Genomic DNA, 16,558 nt, shown 5'->3' on the forward strand with positions numbered 1-16,558 from the left:
TTATAGGGAGGACAAACCTAATCTCCTCCACAGGCTCTGGTCATGCCATCGCATCGCATCCTTCTGGGACCAAGTGGAAAACATTGCTGATTTAGTCACAGGCAGACCCCCGACAAAGGACATCTTGCCATTGGTATTTGGTGATCTGGCTTCAGTCAACTCCAATATCTCAAAATTTCAACACTCCATCAGCCATCGAAACAAGGCTTGGCTGTTAACCTGCTTTATGATAGCCAGACGTGCTATTCTCAAAAACTGGTCATCCACAGTTCCTCCAAACATCCTAGAGGTTAAACAAGATCTCTTAAACCTTCTGCGCAGAGAAAAACTGGATGCTGAACTTTCCTTCATCCCCCTGATTTTTTCACAAATGGCTACCTTTTATCAACACTACCCCCACAAGTAACTTTTTTTCTGCAGCCACCTCTCTACATCCAGTAATAATGGCTGCCCCCTCCATGACGTAGCTCCTTTGGTTTACTCATTCCCTCAACTAGAAGTAACCTCCTTTTAAGATCAAGGGGCCGAGCCCTCTCATACGTTACCGGATCTAAGCATCTTACTATAAGCTCACCCCAGTACTACTACTTGCGATTCTGGTTTTCTTTTCCATCCATAGTCTCCCTTTAAAGGGTCCATAGGTCTTACCTGTTTACCTGCCCTCCACGGTCAGTAGGGCACGTTTTACATGGCAAAGACATCTCCCCCACAGTAGAGCTGCCCTCTGCCCATCACTCTCCCCTCTGCCCAGCTGCCTTTGGTGCTGGGCGGGGTGGGAGGGGGTAGAGGGTTAGTTCCTGTCAGCTTGTCTCTCATTTCTATCAGCCTTCCATCTTCACCAAATACACTTTTACTAAAAGCCATGCCACTGGAGTTACAGGTATCGCCTGAAAGACCTTTGAAAATGCCCTGGAGGAGGGCGAAACACGTTGATGTAATTTCCGGTACGGACTAGACGCATCGTCACTTCCGGCAAGCACTTCCTGGTTGTATAGTGGAACGCACGCCAGATGCGGCGTCCACTATCACTTATATCAATTGCGATACTAATTTGCTTCGTTTGTGAGTATGTTTTGATACTTTTTTGGCAATAAATTTTATGAATACATACTTCACTATGTGCGGTCCTTCTATCTTTTAACTGGTGCCTTATGGAGGAAGACTTCACCTACTTCTACCTAAGGAGACTCAGAATTACCGAGTGATAGTCCATGAAAGGAGGCTCTGTGCAACTTATATATTCAAGCTGGTTTAATCAGACATTGCGGTGAGTGGGGAACCATAAGGGGTCACCATCACCTTGGAGCACCGTGGAGCACCTTTATATATAATATTCTGCACTGGAGCACTTTATTTGGATATTTCACCAATTTTAAAAGGACTATTTATTTAGTAATTTATTTCACATTATTATGTTGATAATTTCACATGGAATAGTTTGATGGTTATATGCTAGCGCTGTTTTAATTTTGGTTGTATATTTTCTCCTAAGATTTCTTAGAGTCACAGCAGCTGCATTTTACACGTGTACAGGTTTTATACATATATATATATATTTATTCTTTTAAGAATTGTGTATACATATGTTTATTCATTGTTTATTTATATATTTATTGTACATTTTTTGCATGATTTAATACACTTATAGCGCAGGGTTTAATTTTAGTTCACACACACAGGTGTGACTGACATTTTTATAATGGTGGACTATTGTGTTTCCGGTTTCAGGTGGAAGGAGCCTATCTCTCAGATGCTGCCCTGGAAGACGATTACAGAAAAATTACATTAAAAAGATTTTTTTTTTTTTTTAACTCAAGTTCATACAGTGCATGATTTTTTTTTATTTATAAACCTTGGGCCATTTATTGGTTGTCAGCCTGTAACCTAAAATAAAATCCGCATCATCCATCTTCCCAGCTACATTTAATACAGAATCAAGTCGTAACCAGAGCCGTACCTAGACTGCTCTCGGTTTGACGTGGCTCCTCTCCTCTTGGCCTCAGCAACAGCTGCAAATCTATTTCAGACATAACAAATACAAGTGTTCAAGACCTCTTATGGCTTGTGTTGTACATAATCTACCTATTGGTTTTGTCTCTTCCATATCAAATGACAAAGTGTAGTCTAGACAAAGTGAAGACTTGTTTATACTAATAGACACCAATTATCATTTCAAATTATAATTACCTTTAATTTATTTATATATATATATATAGTCAAATATCGCACAGCCTTTTAGAGATGGGCTAAGATTTGTTGTTCTGAGCTATGTGGTGTTTTATGAACATGAATCTCATCAATATATTCCCTCATACTTCCCAGAAGGTGCTAAAAAAATTCCTGAAAAGCTAACAAAACGATTTGCATTACAATCAATGAATGCTTTCACATTGGGGCGGTAAAAAAATCCTGTAAGCAGCATCTTTGAGGTGCTAAAAAAAAGTGCCTCAAAAACGCCCCTCTCCATTGAAATAGATAGAAAGCGCATCAAAAGCGCCCAAAATGGTTCTTGAAGCAGTTTTTGAGTCACATGTCCTCACTGCTAACGCCTAAAAAGCGTTGCAAAAGCAGAGTTTTATGGGCAGTTTTCAAGTGCCTCAGTATGAAAGGGCTCTTAATGATTAAAGTGTTTTTAAAGTCATAAGATTTTTTACCTGAACGCATGCAATGTATTTAGGTAAAAAATAAATATAAAAAATGTTGCCCTCAACCCTTTATACTTACCTGGGTCATGTATTGATCCTGATGAAAAAGGTTTGGGGCTGTTCTGGGCAATACCATTGGACAGAGCAAGTAAGTATGACATGTTCTGCCACGCCAAAGATGGAGTAGTCATTTGTAGGGATGATCGAACTTTCAAAAAGTTTGGTTCGACCAGAACAGCCGAACTTCCCGAAAGTTCGGCCCGGATTTCAGAACCCCATTGAAATCAATAGGACCCGAACTTCGGTAATCAAAAACCACCATTTTGAAGCCCTAAAACCCAATAAATGCCCCTAAAAAGTGCCTAGGGTTCTAGGTCATGCCCCAGGGACTATTAATCACACAAAAAAAGTTCTTAAAAATTGTCATTTTTGATAGAGAGCCAATTATTGAAGAAATTATTGAAAAAAAAAAAATGAGATTTCTTTGGATTTAGTGTCTGTGGGGTCTAAAAAGTGTACATGTGAAGTATCAGCTCTGTAGCATGTCCAGAACCAGAAAAAAAAGTTTGTTTGTATTAGAATTGCAGTAGAGCAGGATAGTGGCTTCGCTATTTTCACACCCGGCTTTTTGTTGCAGGCGTTTATAGGGCTTTTTTGTGGACGTGTTTGGAGGCAGGCATGACAGCTGAACTTCTGTGTAGGGGTATATATATATATATATATATATATATATATATATATAGGCACACACACATGTATGTATATATACACATACACATATATAGTTGTGAAAGTAGCAGAACCCTATGGCTGCTCTAATGAAATTATTAACAGGCATAGGACTTCGCTCCTTTCGCACCTATATGTGTGTATGTGTATAAATACATATAAGTGTGTGTGTGTGTGTGTGTATATATACCCCTATACACAAGTTCAGATGTTATGCCTGCCTCCAAAGATGCCCAAAAAATGCCCAAAAAAATGTCTGCAACAAAAACGCCCAGGTGTGTTGTTGCAGGCATTTTTTGGGGCATTTTTTGGGCGTCTTTAGAGGCAGGCATAACATCTGAACTTGTGTATAGGGGTATATATACACACACACTTATATGTATTTATACACATACACACATATAGGTGTGAAAGGAGCAAAGTCCTATGCCTGTTAATAATTTCATTAACGCAGCCATAGGGTTCTGCTACTTTCACACCTATATATGTGTATGTGTATATATACATACATGTGTGTGTGTGTGTGTATATATACCCCCACACAGAAGTTCAGATGTCATGCCTGCCTCCAAACACGTCCACAAAAAAGCCCAATAAAACGCCTGCAACAAAAACGGCCAGGTGTGAAAGGAGCGAAGCTACTATCCTGCTCTACTGCAATTATAATAGAAACAATCTTTTTTCTATGGCGGTTACCCTGAAATGGAAGGGTTTGGTCACCCTGCCATAGCAGTCAGAGTCAGTTAACCCTACACTACACTACAGTCCCCTGACACTTAACACTTTCCCTACAGAAACTAGATTATTAAATCTAACTATAGTGGAAAATAGTACCCTAACTACACTAGATATCCCTTTCCTCACACTAATAATTGCTAAATGACACTTTGAAGCAGGAGTAACAGAACGGCTTCCACTCTCTTCCACAGCCCTGTATTAAAGTGCTAGAGATTTGGCGGGGCTATCTTATATACTGGGGGGCGTATTCACTACTGATTGGCCTCTGGCCAGTGCTGTATCTTGGCCTAGGCCAACAAGGCCCAGGCCTAGGGCGGCACTTTGCAGGGGGGCAGCAAAAAAAGCTGCACCCCGCACGAAAGAAAAAACAGCCTCCTCCTGGCTCCTGCACTGAAAGTGTCCCCGCTGGCTTGCGCTACACTTTTAGTATAGTGCCAGTCTTATGGGGCGAATTGGGCCAGAGAGCAGGGTCCAGGAGGCAAATCAGTCTGGCAGCCCCATAAAGCCGTCACACTGCTACCTGCCGGTATGATAATACCGGCCGGTGAGGACATTCGGACAGACCGCAGGCCGCCGACCACATTTAATACAACTGGCCTGACAGCCGCCAATGCTAATAGGTGTGGCACTGCAGCCTAATACTCTGCCCACCCTCCTCCGTTCCCCAGGTATGGCAGGCATCATGTCAATAATATAATTTAATTTCTTTAAACATCCTTGTCCTTGAGCGAGCATATTGAATTGCATCATTTACAATTAGGACTTTTAATTGTATATAATGGCAATAATATTTTGGACCTGCTCACCTCATATGTGCGATCACAATATGTCACTGGATTAGTGAGATTACTCCTTTCTTTTAGGATGTTTGGACTTGTGTTTGCTGCCACTGATTATTTCACTTATTTGCAGAGTTGTATAAAGTACTCGAAACCCATACTTGAGTAAAAGTACAAGGGCTCGATCAAAAAGTGACTTGACTAGAAGTGGTAGTGCTCGATCAAAAAGTGACTTGAGTAGAAGTACTAAAGTATTCAAAATGTTTTGTACTTAAGTATTGCAAGTAGTTTTTTTAAAAATTTTGCTACTCAAGTACTGAAAGTAAAAGTACCAGTAGTTTTGAAAAAAAATTGCTACTAAAGTACTGAAAGTAAAAGTACAAGTACTGTGTTATGTAGTTATTAAAGAAAGAAGTCAAAAGTTTGAACATCATATTGTTTTTTATTATTTCAAATGCAGCTTTTATTTATACATACAGTAGCTTTTCTTTTCGTATGCGCTGATAATACACATGTTTTGAGCTTCATGAAACCTGCCATCTACTGTTCTAGCAGTGGTAATTTTTATAATAGTAACGAGTAACTATGCAGCACAAAAAAAAAATATCGGAGTAGAAGTATTGAAATCATTGAAAAAATGTAGTGAAGTAAAAGTGGAAGTAGGAGAAAAAAATTCTACTCTAGGAAAGTACAGATACCGCCTTTTGGTACTTAAGTACAGTAGTGAAGTAGTTCTACTTAGTTACTATACATCTCTGCTTATTTGTATAATGACTCTGGACTTCCTATTTATTATACAAATAAGTGAAATAATCCTATGGTTACAATCAGTGGCAGCAAACACAAGTCCAAATATCCTAAAAGAAAGGAGTAATCTTACTAATCCAGTGACATAAGGCTGTACTAATGGGCACTAATAAGGCTGCACTGATGGCCACTGATGAGGTGGCACTGATAAGGCAGCACTGATATGCTTCACTGATCGGCACTAATATGCTGCACTGATGGGCACTGATATACTGCACTGATGGGTCCTAATAGGCTGCACTGATGGGCACTAATTTGCTGCTCTGATGGTCACTGAGGATGCGCAATGGTGGGTACTGATATACTGCACGGATGGGCACTAATGAGGCTGCACTGATAAGGCAGCACTGATATGCTCCACTGATGGACACTGATTAGGCTGCACTAATGGGCATGAGGCAGCACTGATAAGCTTTACTGATGGGGCTGCACTGATATGCTGCCCTGATAGGCACTGATAAGTTGCACTTATGGGCACTAATAGGCTGCAGTGATGGCCACTGATGAGGCGGCACTGATATGATGCACTGATAGGCAGCAATGAGGCTGCACTGATAAGGCTGCACTGATGGGCACTGATGAAGCTGAACATATAGGAACTGATGAGGCTGCACTGTTGGGCACTGATAGACTGTGGTTGTGGTCTGTGGTTTACAGATGACAGGGCAGGTCATAAATAGGAAAGGGTTTGGCCTTTACAGGAAGGGGTAGATCATATTTAAATTAGGGGGTGCCCAAGTTTTTCAGGCCTAGGGCAGCACAAAACCTAAATACACCACTGCTCTGGACCCTCTAGTCACTCCAATCACATTCCTAGCATCCTCCTGCCCCCTCAATTGGCTTTTACTGATGGTTCTGGTCCAATCACAGGCTTTTAAAACCCAGTTCCTGTCCCATTGCATTTTGGTCAGTTCTGGTTGCCAAATTCCGAACATTTTCAGCAAAAAGTTCGAAATTCGGCCGAATTTCGAACAGTCAATATTCGGGTCGAACCGATGGTCGACCCGAACCGTTCCATCATCCCTAGTCATTTGTTGGCAGAGAAAGTTTGACATACAGTGCCATTTTTAATAGTATATTTCTTTCCCATCCAACAGCCACTGGATATGTACTCAAAACCTAAACTGATACAGTGCCTTAAAAAAGTATTCATACCCCTTGAAATTTTCCACATTTACATGTTACAACCAAAAACGTAAATGTATTTTATTGGGACTTTATGTGATAGACCAACACAAAGTGGCAAATTATTGTAAAGTGGAAGGAAAATGATAAATGGTTTTCAAACTTTTTTACAAATAAATATCTGAAAAGTGTGGCATGCATTTGTATTCAACCCCCTTCGAGTCAATACTTTGTAGAACCACCTTTGGCTGCAATTATACCTGCAAGTCTTTTTGGGTATGTCTCTACCAACTTTGCACACCTGGAGAGTGAAATATTTTGCCCATTCTTCTTTGCAAAATATCTCAGCCTCTGTCAGATGTTTAAACCTTGGGATTTTTTTTTTTATAGCCTAACCCTGCTTCACAGAACATCTGTAATAATACTGAGATTAAAGTACACACAGGTGGACTCTATTTACCAATTAGGTGACTTCTGAAGGCAATTGGTTCCACTAGATTTTAGTTAGGGGTATCAGAGTAAAGGGGGCTGAATACAAATGCACACCACACTTTTCAGATGTTTATTTGTAAATAGTTTTGAAAACCATTTATCATTTTCCTTCCACTTCACAATAATTTGCCACTTTGTGTTGGTCTATCACATAAAATTCCAATAAAATACATTTACGTTTTTGGTTGTAACTTGTCAAAATGTGGAAAATCTCAAGGGGTATGAATACTTTTTCAAGGCACTGTATCCATTTACTGTAGGTTTTGAGTACTTATTCGGTGGCTGTTGGATGGAAAAAAATATACTATTGAAAAATCGAATCATAGGTAGAGTGCTATCATTTATGTGAAAAATATAGGAAATAAAAGGACCCTTTGCTTGAATAAAGAATAGGGTATATTGTTGGAACTGGTGGTGCCACCACATGTCTGACAGTGGCAGAGCAGTCATCTGTACCCATTCCTTTTCATCGGCCTCAGTTAAAACCTCCTATGCTGTGTTGCAGCTCGTACATCTTGGGGGGCAGAAGTCATACTGGGCCACAGCTGACCTCTGATCCTCTATCATTTACCCCTGACCTTTGGATACCTCTGTTGATTGCTGATAGCATGCTGTGTGCCCAGACCTTTACTCCTCTACTAAAATCTGATTCTGTGTCGCCCATCCTCAACTCTACTGATCCTACATCATCTCCTCTGGCCTCTGAAGAACTGCTGCCAGACACCTAGTCAGCAACTTGTCATGGTAGTTACAACAGAAATAATTCAGGAAATAAAGCTGTCCATAAACGCATAGAGTTTTTTTTTCAGCCTTCTGGCTGGCAGATTCCACCATCCATGCTATACAGCATGGATGGACGAATCTCCTGCTGCAGCTATTGTTTTTTGATTGCTGGCTGTTAAAATACTCGAACAGCATCTGTATCTGACTGGATGTAGCCACTGCTTGGCTGACAATGTCCCCCTTGGCTTCTTCAATTTTTCATTCCAAGGATGTTGTGCAGGAGGGTGGTGACCTGTCCACTCACTATTTTAACGTTAGCTGATTCATCCAGGACTGGCCAAAGTTCGAACAGTGTATGGGCGGCTTTAGTCACTATTCCACTGAGGGTTTTGTCCCTGAGATGTCTGTCACTACCCAGCAGTGGCGTAGCGTGGGGGGTGCAGGGGGGGCTGGCCGCACCGGGTGCAACATCTGGGGGGGGCGCATCTGCAGTGTCACTCTGTCTGTCTGACTCTGACATACACAGTTCATACACTGTCTGCGGCTGCCTCCATCTTTAGGCTGGGAGATGTCCAGCATGGCTGCCCCATGGCTGAAAATGGCGGGTCAGGGCTGGACTGTGCCTCACCTGTCCATTGGTGAAGGGTGGGGTGGCGTTGCAAGCCAAGCCCCGCCTATGCCGCCTCTCCTCACTGCTCAGTCAATTTAGCAGCGAGCGAGTCAGCAGCCTGGCGCTGTCACGGAGTGGGGTTTTTTTTTTTAATCACCTGATTAGAGCCAGAGGCTTCAAAAAAGGTTGGACCCGGGGCGCAGAGCAGTGCGCCCCCAGCCCACCCATTGTGTGACAATAGCGAATGTAAATTTGCTATTGTCACACGGATCCTCCTCCTGGCCAATCAGGAAGCGGGTCCGAGACCCGCTTCCTGATTGGCCGAAAGGAGAACGCATGACATTGGCCGAGGAGGCGGGAGGACTCAAGAAGACGCGGGGAACTGAGGAGAAGCCGCCGCTGCAGGTAAGTCTCTCTGCATTGAAGGGGGCACGCTGGTCTCTCTGCATTGAAAGGGGGCACGCTGGTCTCTCTGCATTGAAAGGGAGCACGCTGGTCTCTCTGCATTGAAAGGGAGCACGCTGGTCTCTCTGCATTGAAAGGGGGCACGCTGGTCTCTCTGCATTGAAAGGGGACACGCTGGTCTCTCTGCATTGAAAGGGGACACGCTGGTCTCTCTGCATTGAAAGGGGACACGCTGGTCTCTCTGCATTGAAAGGGGACACGCTGGTCATTCTGCATTGAAAGGGGGCACGCTGGTCTCTCTGCATTGAAAGGGGACACGCTGGTCATTCTGCATTGAAAGGGGGCACGCTGGCCATTCAAACTTGTATTTAGATGCATTTTACTTTAATGACATCAGTATTTTCATAACAAACAATACATGTGCTTAGGGGGTAAGGGTTTCTTTAACTAATCTAGTGGAAGAGACTCGAGTGCTAAAATCCCGCGGGTTAGGGGGCGCAAATTACTTGCCTTGCCCCAGGTGCTGACAACCCACGCTACGCCACTGCTACCTAGAGACATGAGTCACTTAATCAGATCAAAATAAGTTGGACGGGCCAAAAACAGCCTGTCGCTGCCCCGAATTGAATATCCTAGCGTGAAAACTGGGCAAAGGTACAGCCTCTTCATTTTAACCAAAGGATAAAAGAACAAGCACTTCTAACTTCTGGAACTTTTTTTTTTTTTTTTTTTTTTTTATATAGAGCATACAGCCTAGCTATTCACTCAATAAGAAGATGGAGGAATAGTGTTAAATGCATGTGGGCCACTTCTATTAGTTGAAGAAGTTGCATGAACACCACAAGGTCATAATGTTACAGAGAACAGGCAAATGTTTCCCATCCATCATTCTTAAGAGCCATAGGCGTGGAAGGCGCCAGGAGGGGGGGGGGGGTGTCCCCTCCCGCTCCTTGTAATGACAGCTGAGCGGCTTCTCAGCCACATAGGTTGTCATTAAAAGTCAGCCGACCGTTGGCTATGGACACCGGTACCGGGGTGATGCCTCTAGCTGCAGGCATCACCCCAGGACATGCACTTTCCCTAAATATCGGCAACCTCAGGGGCCGATTGCGATATATTGGGGAAAGTGCATATCGGCTCCCGATATATCGGTGTTGCCGATAATCGGTCGATCTCTAGCTAGAATTTTGCCAGTCATTTTATGGCAAAACTGTGGTCAGGCTATATACAAAGTATTTAAACATTCCTAACAAGCAGAAAAAAAAAGACTTCAAAACAAGCCCTCACTAACCTCTGTAGTTTTCGGTACTTTGTAGCAATTCATCATCATCATATTTTGGTGGGTTTACACGTTTTAACCTCTTGCTGACCACATAATGCATGTGTGTGGTGACAGAAAGAATCGTCTTTACGTCCTCCTGCACATATGCATCCATGGTAGCTTTGGTTTTTGTGCTAAGAATCTGCTTACAGTTACTGAACTGTCACAGACAGCTCCCAATTTGGCTTATGATCAGTGGGACATGGTCCCAATCATTTGACCACTGTGACAGCCAATTACTATGATCTTCTGATCGGGAAGTCTGTCCAGACTCCTGGCATTAAGACCCAGTTAAAGAGCCACGAGGAAGAGTCAAGGATAAATTGCTCCACTGTGGCTGCAGTTGGTAAAATCAACAAAGGTAAAATGCACCAAGTTCAGAAATGTGTTGTTATAAAGAGAAGTAATTTATGGTATAAAGAATGCTCTGCTGCCCCTACTAGAGGTCTGTCTCCAACTGACTAATGAGCTTAGACATGATACCACATGTCAAAATGTTCTCATTCACTGATAGATAAATTGAACATAATGAGAACGGAGTAAAAAAAACAAAAAAAAAAAAACAGTACGCAGCTCCAGGGAATATTCCCCAAACAAAAAAAACAAGTGCCTCCAAGGTTTACAATTGTGTCCACTTTCTCAAGTTGAGTTTGTTGTGCCAACAAACTGTGCCAACCTACAGTGCTTTACAGGTTTCTGTGTATCAGTAAGTAACGATAGAAAAATAAAATGAATGTTCTGATATACATGTTTATCAATAATACAGTGAGTTCCTAGATTATACTAAAGTGCAACTCAAAGTGCTCAGTGCTATAGACCATAAAGTGGTAATATGTGACCATGACCAATATATAAATACACGCAAAATAAATGAAACCGGTGCTAATTGATTGCTGAAGCAACCATAGGAAAAAGATAAAATATAGAAGTGACTGGTGCCTATTAAAAATGCTTCAAACCATACAATTCATATCTAGTAGATTTCATAAGCATAAAATCACTATTCACATGCAACAAAAATGCCTATCTAAAAACCATTATACACTGATAAATTGATTGGTGCTCTTAGGTGCTTCAAACTCGTGCATGAAAATATAAAAATTTCAACAGAATAAAAACTCAAAACTGACTCATTGAAAAGTTCACCAATAGCTTATGGAGTGACAGGTGCTCTTTATAGGTGCTTCAACCTTTTTAAAATTAGTGCTTGATGCTGGTGCTCCCCCTTTAGTACCTGTCTAACCAGAGGGTTCTACCCTCTAGGGGGTAGCCAGCATTCACAGCACACAGTGGTTGAAACAGCAGACCTCCGATCCACAGCCGATTGTAAAGTTCCTCTTCCCTTTAGCTTTCTTGTTCCATCGTTTTACATGTGGAGATAATAAAGGTAAGCCCCCATAATGCAACACTGTATAACTTCATTGTAAACAGATCCGAAATACACCTACATCAAAGCAGTGTTTAAACAGCATGAAAAACAAAAGGAAGCCGGGTCGTGATGCATTTCACAGGCTCTAACCGGCAGTGACGTAATGATGCTGGTAGCTCCACCCTACATGTTTCATTAGTACATCATCAGGAGACGTACTGACAAAACGTGTAGGAAAGCGCTACCAGTGTCATTGCGTCACTTCCGGTTAAAGTCTCTTGAACACATCACGACCCTTTGTTTTTCATGCTGTTTAAGTTGAATGCCGGTTGATGCAAGTGTATTTTGGATATGTTTACAATAAAGAAGTTATACAGTGTTGCACTATGTAGGGTTTAATACTGCCACACATCGCCAGCTGACACGCCAGAGCCTTAGCAGCATTATACCACACTGATTGCAGCAATGGTCCGGAGCAGAAACGGGGAAGAGGCCGCAGATGGACAAGATGGCGCCCAGACTCCTATGCCACAGCGCAGTTTGAGGGACAAATCCAAAGACCCTGCAAGTAAGTAATCCACTAAAGCAGTGGGGAGAGAGCAACCGAGGGACAAGCTGTTCTGTGCCCAGAATCTGTCAGGCTGTCCAGCTGCCTCAGCAGATTCGGCTCCCTCACAGGCCACAGAATTAGAAAACCCTGAACAGCAAGTCTTTAACACTGCCGTAGAAAACTGAGGGTAGAGATCTTACTGATTTTATGGAATGCTGGCTACTGGAGACCTTCGGGAAAGAAGCCTTTACCCTGCTGTTTGCAGTGGAAAGGGACCACCACACTCCTCTTTGCCCGTTACTACAGGGTTCCCCGACCAGACCTAAGCTAACACGCCTTCTCAATTTCAAAGATCTAGAAATTATCCTGCGACTGACCAGGGAGAAGGCTGATATCCGATAAAACGGAGAAAAAATATCACTATAGAATATAGAAAAAATAAGTCAAGCTGCGTGATGTGGGTAAACAAATAAATGTCCAAACAAATGAGTGTCCCAAATATCAACTTGAGTGACGTTGAAAACAGTGAATAACTCCATGGTCTCTTTAGGAAATGCGCTTACCAAATAGCCACTAAAAATCAGCAAGATTCATGAGCCAAGATGTAGTCACAGATCTGGGAGATTGGAGTGATCAGAGTCCTCAACGAATGGTGTTAATGGTGTACATAAAGAAAAAAAAAAAAAAAAAACTTGCATAGTGTGATACCGTACAAATATATAAGATATAGAAAAGGAACCACCACCGATTGCAAAGCCTCTTACCAAAAGTATTTAAATAAGCAGACAAGGGCTTATTTAAATACTTATTTAAATACTTTTGGTAAGAGGCTTTGCAATCGGTGGTGGTTCCTTTTCTATATCTTGTTCCCTGACACTGGGATATTCACTGACCATAATTTCATCTATCTGGTGAGCTGCTGCACAATTGATAAGGGATTTCCTTTGGTGGTGGAATTTTGATCATTATTTGTACGGTATCACACTATGCAAGGTTTTTTTTTTTTTTTTTCTTTTATGTACACCATTAACACCATTCGTTGAGGACTCTGATCACTCCAATCTCCCAGATCTGTGACTACATCTTGGCTCATGAATCTTGCTGATTTTTAGTGGCTATTTGGTAAGCGCATTTCCTAAAGAGACCGTGGAGTTATTCACTGTTTTCAACGTCACTCAAGTTGATATTTGGGACACTCATTTTTTTGGACATTTATTTGTTTACCCACATCACGCAGCGCGACTTATTTTTTCTATATGCTATTTAAGGGTGTGGTCGCACTTGAAGTCGCTGCTTTTTGATTTTTCTTGTTTACCTTAGCGCGGTTATTTCTCCTAAAAATATCACTATACCCGGACTTCTCTGAGAAAGTTTGGTGCAAACGTTTCAAGTTCTATATGTAAAAATAGTAACTGCGCTAAGCCTAGGAATACAAGCAGCAGCTGTAGTGAAGTCACTAAAATCAAATATGTAAGGGGAGAGCTGCGCTAAACTGATGTACCTGATAAGTAATCAGGATAAACAAAAACCATAGACTAGAGTAAACCAGTATATAGCAAATCAATCAAAATCGATGATATTCATAAGATTGGGCCTAATGCAATAATAAATAAGCACAAAAGTCCATCAATTAATAAAAGTCCAAATAAAGAGGAGTGGATAAGCAAAGAAGGTGTCCAGTGTGGAAAAAGGAGTCCTTCACCGCTAATATGTGCATAAATCCACAATCCGTGCCGCATGCATAGGTCTCACACCAGGCTTACCAGAGCTCAATAGGTAATGAGCATGTCATACAATCCGTCCGCTGTGTAAACTGGCCGGTAACAAAGGGACCTAATCAGCGTAGCAGGGAAGCCTCACAATACCGCTGCCTCTATATACCACGATACAAAGCACTCCAAGTAGATGTAATCACCTCACAGCGATCCACGAACCCAGTGAAGGAAAGGGGAGCACAATAGCGTAGTACGTATAGGCAGTTTATTTATATAACGGTTAAAAGCAATTACATGAATGCAGGAAAACAAGCGCTTGTAACAAATAACCCGCTGCCGCCCGACTTCCGGGTTGTGTCGTGGTGACGTCAGCACGCCTTCCCTACGCGTTTCGTGATACCTCACGTCTTCCTGGGGATGCGGGCGGTGCGCTGATGCACCACTTAAATAGTAAACAGCTCAGCAGGAAGGCCGCCTCCCTCGGTGTCACCCGAAGCGAGTGCCGCCATCTTGACTAAGGGAACTGCCAGACCATCGGGAGCTCCAACAGGCAAACCAGATAGGTCATGGCTGAAAGTTCAAAGCAGCCAAATCTCAGAGCGGGAGACACCGGAAGAGGCCGACCCACTTCCAGTATAGACCCAAATACTAAAAATCAACAAAACCAGAGGCATATTAAAAAACAAGTACCAGATTACCCATGATGCTGCATAAAAGATTACATAATAGCAGACGAGGTACTTAGATACAGGCTAACCGCGTATATGGGTAACACGCTAAGATCCCGGAAGCCAGCTACGCCATCTTGAGTTATGGAAAACTCAATTTAGAGCCATATTAAAAATCATGCCTGGATTCAACAAATAATCTGATATGCAAAATACCACTAAGGATAAATTCGCCAAATGACATATCGATAGCTGGAATGCCGCTTAAATTAAAATAAAAAGCCTCGTATGTGGATCATACCAAGGCGCTAATTAAATAAATGAAATAAATAAAAATATAAATAAATATGCACCCCGGACCATACTAGTGATAACCAGTTTGTGGTAAACAAAGGATAATTATAAATAAGCACACAGGCATATCACACACTGTGCACAATGGGAGAAAAACCCTACTTCAAACAGCCAATCAGTCTATTGTGAGGCCAATAGGCCCTAGCCAAAATACAGCATCATAGATAAAACAATACCTGTTATTAAAAATAATGCATATCAGCTCAATTAGCATAAATTCATAAATGTGAATATGCATACTACTTTGAATAAAAATAATATTAAAAGATAAAAGATATTATTAAAGTAGTAAAAAGGAAGAAGCTAAATGCTGGCCATCTCATAATGGGAATATCTTATCAGCCAGAAATAACAATAAGGCTATGCACTGGATCCCTACAAAACAGAGACACGAACGGGAAGCATTCATGAGTTATCTATAAATGCATTCACGTCCGTGTCAATGTTGAGACCAAAAGGGGTGAAAGTTCTGATCTTGTAGATCCAGGACATCTCCAACTTCGAAAGCCCTCTCACAAAAGGCTCCCCTCTCCAGTGGGGAGAAAACTTATCAATTCCAACAAAAATTGTACCTCGGGGATCTTTATTATGCTTGATACGATAATGGTTGGAAACAGAATGTTTCCTAAAGCCTTTCTTGATATTTGCTATGTGTTCGTTGCAGTGGATGAAAAACGCTCTCTTGGTCCTGCCAATGTGTTGCAGGCCACACGGACACTGCAACAAATATACAACACCTGTTGTTGAACAAGAGATGAAAAGCTTAATAGGGAATTTGATGCCCAAACTAGTAGACAGAATTTCTCTAGTGTTCCTCTGTTTACATGCATTATAGGAACAGGTCTGACAGCGGTTGAATTTTTAATAACCTTTAAGCTGGTTAAAGAAGGTTGGCTTCGGCTCAGAGGATCTAAAATATTTGGAGCCAGCTTATCCCGCAACGTAGTGGCACCTCTGAAAATGACTTTAGGTTTTTCAGGCAGTACCTTTCTCAAGGTCCGGTCATTTTTCAGAATGTGCCAATGATGTTCTATGATGTTCTTAATATTTCTATGTTGCATGGAGAATGTAGTTACAAAAGGGGCAGTATAAGAAGACTGGACATTGACCGGCCGGGTGGTACTAGAGAGCATACTGGACCTGTCCATGGCTTCAACTTTCTTAAGGGCATCAGTCAGGAAAGGCCTATCGTAGCCCTTATCAAGAAAGCGGTCGGTGAGGACCTGAGCATGACGCACAAAGTCCTCATGATGGGTGCAGTTTCTCTTGAGCCGCATGTATTGCCCCTTGGCAATAAAGTTCTATGATGTCAAGGTGCGACTGCACTGTTTACACTTATCTGCCGTAACACTCAGGATTACGGCAGCTGGCCAATCTCATTTCTTTGAATCAGCGACTGAGACGCCCATTTGGCTGGAATGCAATGGCAACAGGCTGCTCCACTAACAAGTGGCTGGAGATGAGGACTGACCCTTTTAAGGGGATCTCAGAGTCTATATCCCAACAATTGCCGGAGTCTACATTTTCG

The sequence above is a fragment of the Pelophylax lessonae genome, assembly GCF_965119305.1.
Source record: "Pelophylax lessonae genome assembly, chromosome: 10".
Lineage (NCBI taxonomy): Eukaryota > Metazoa > Chordata > Amphibia > Anura > Ranidae > Pelophylax > Pelophylax lessonae.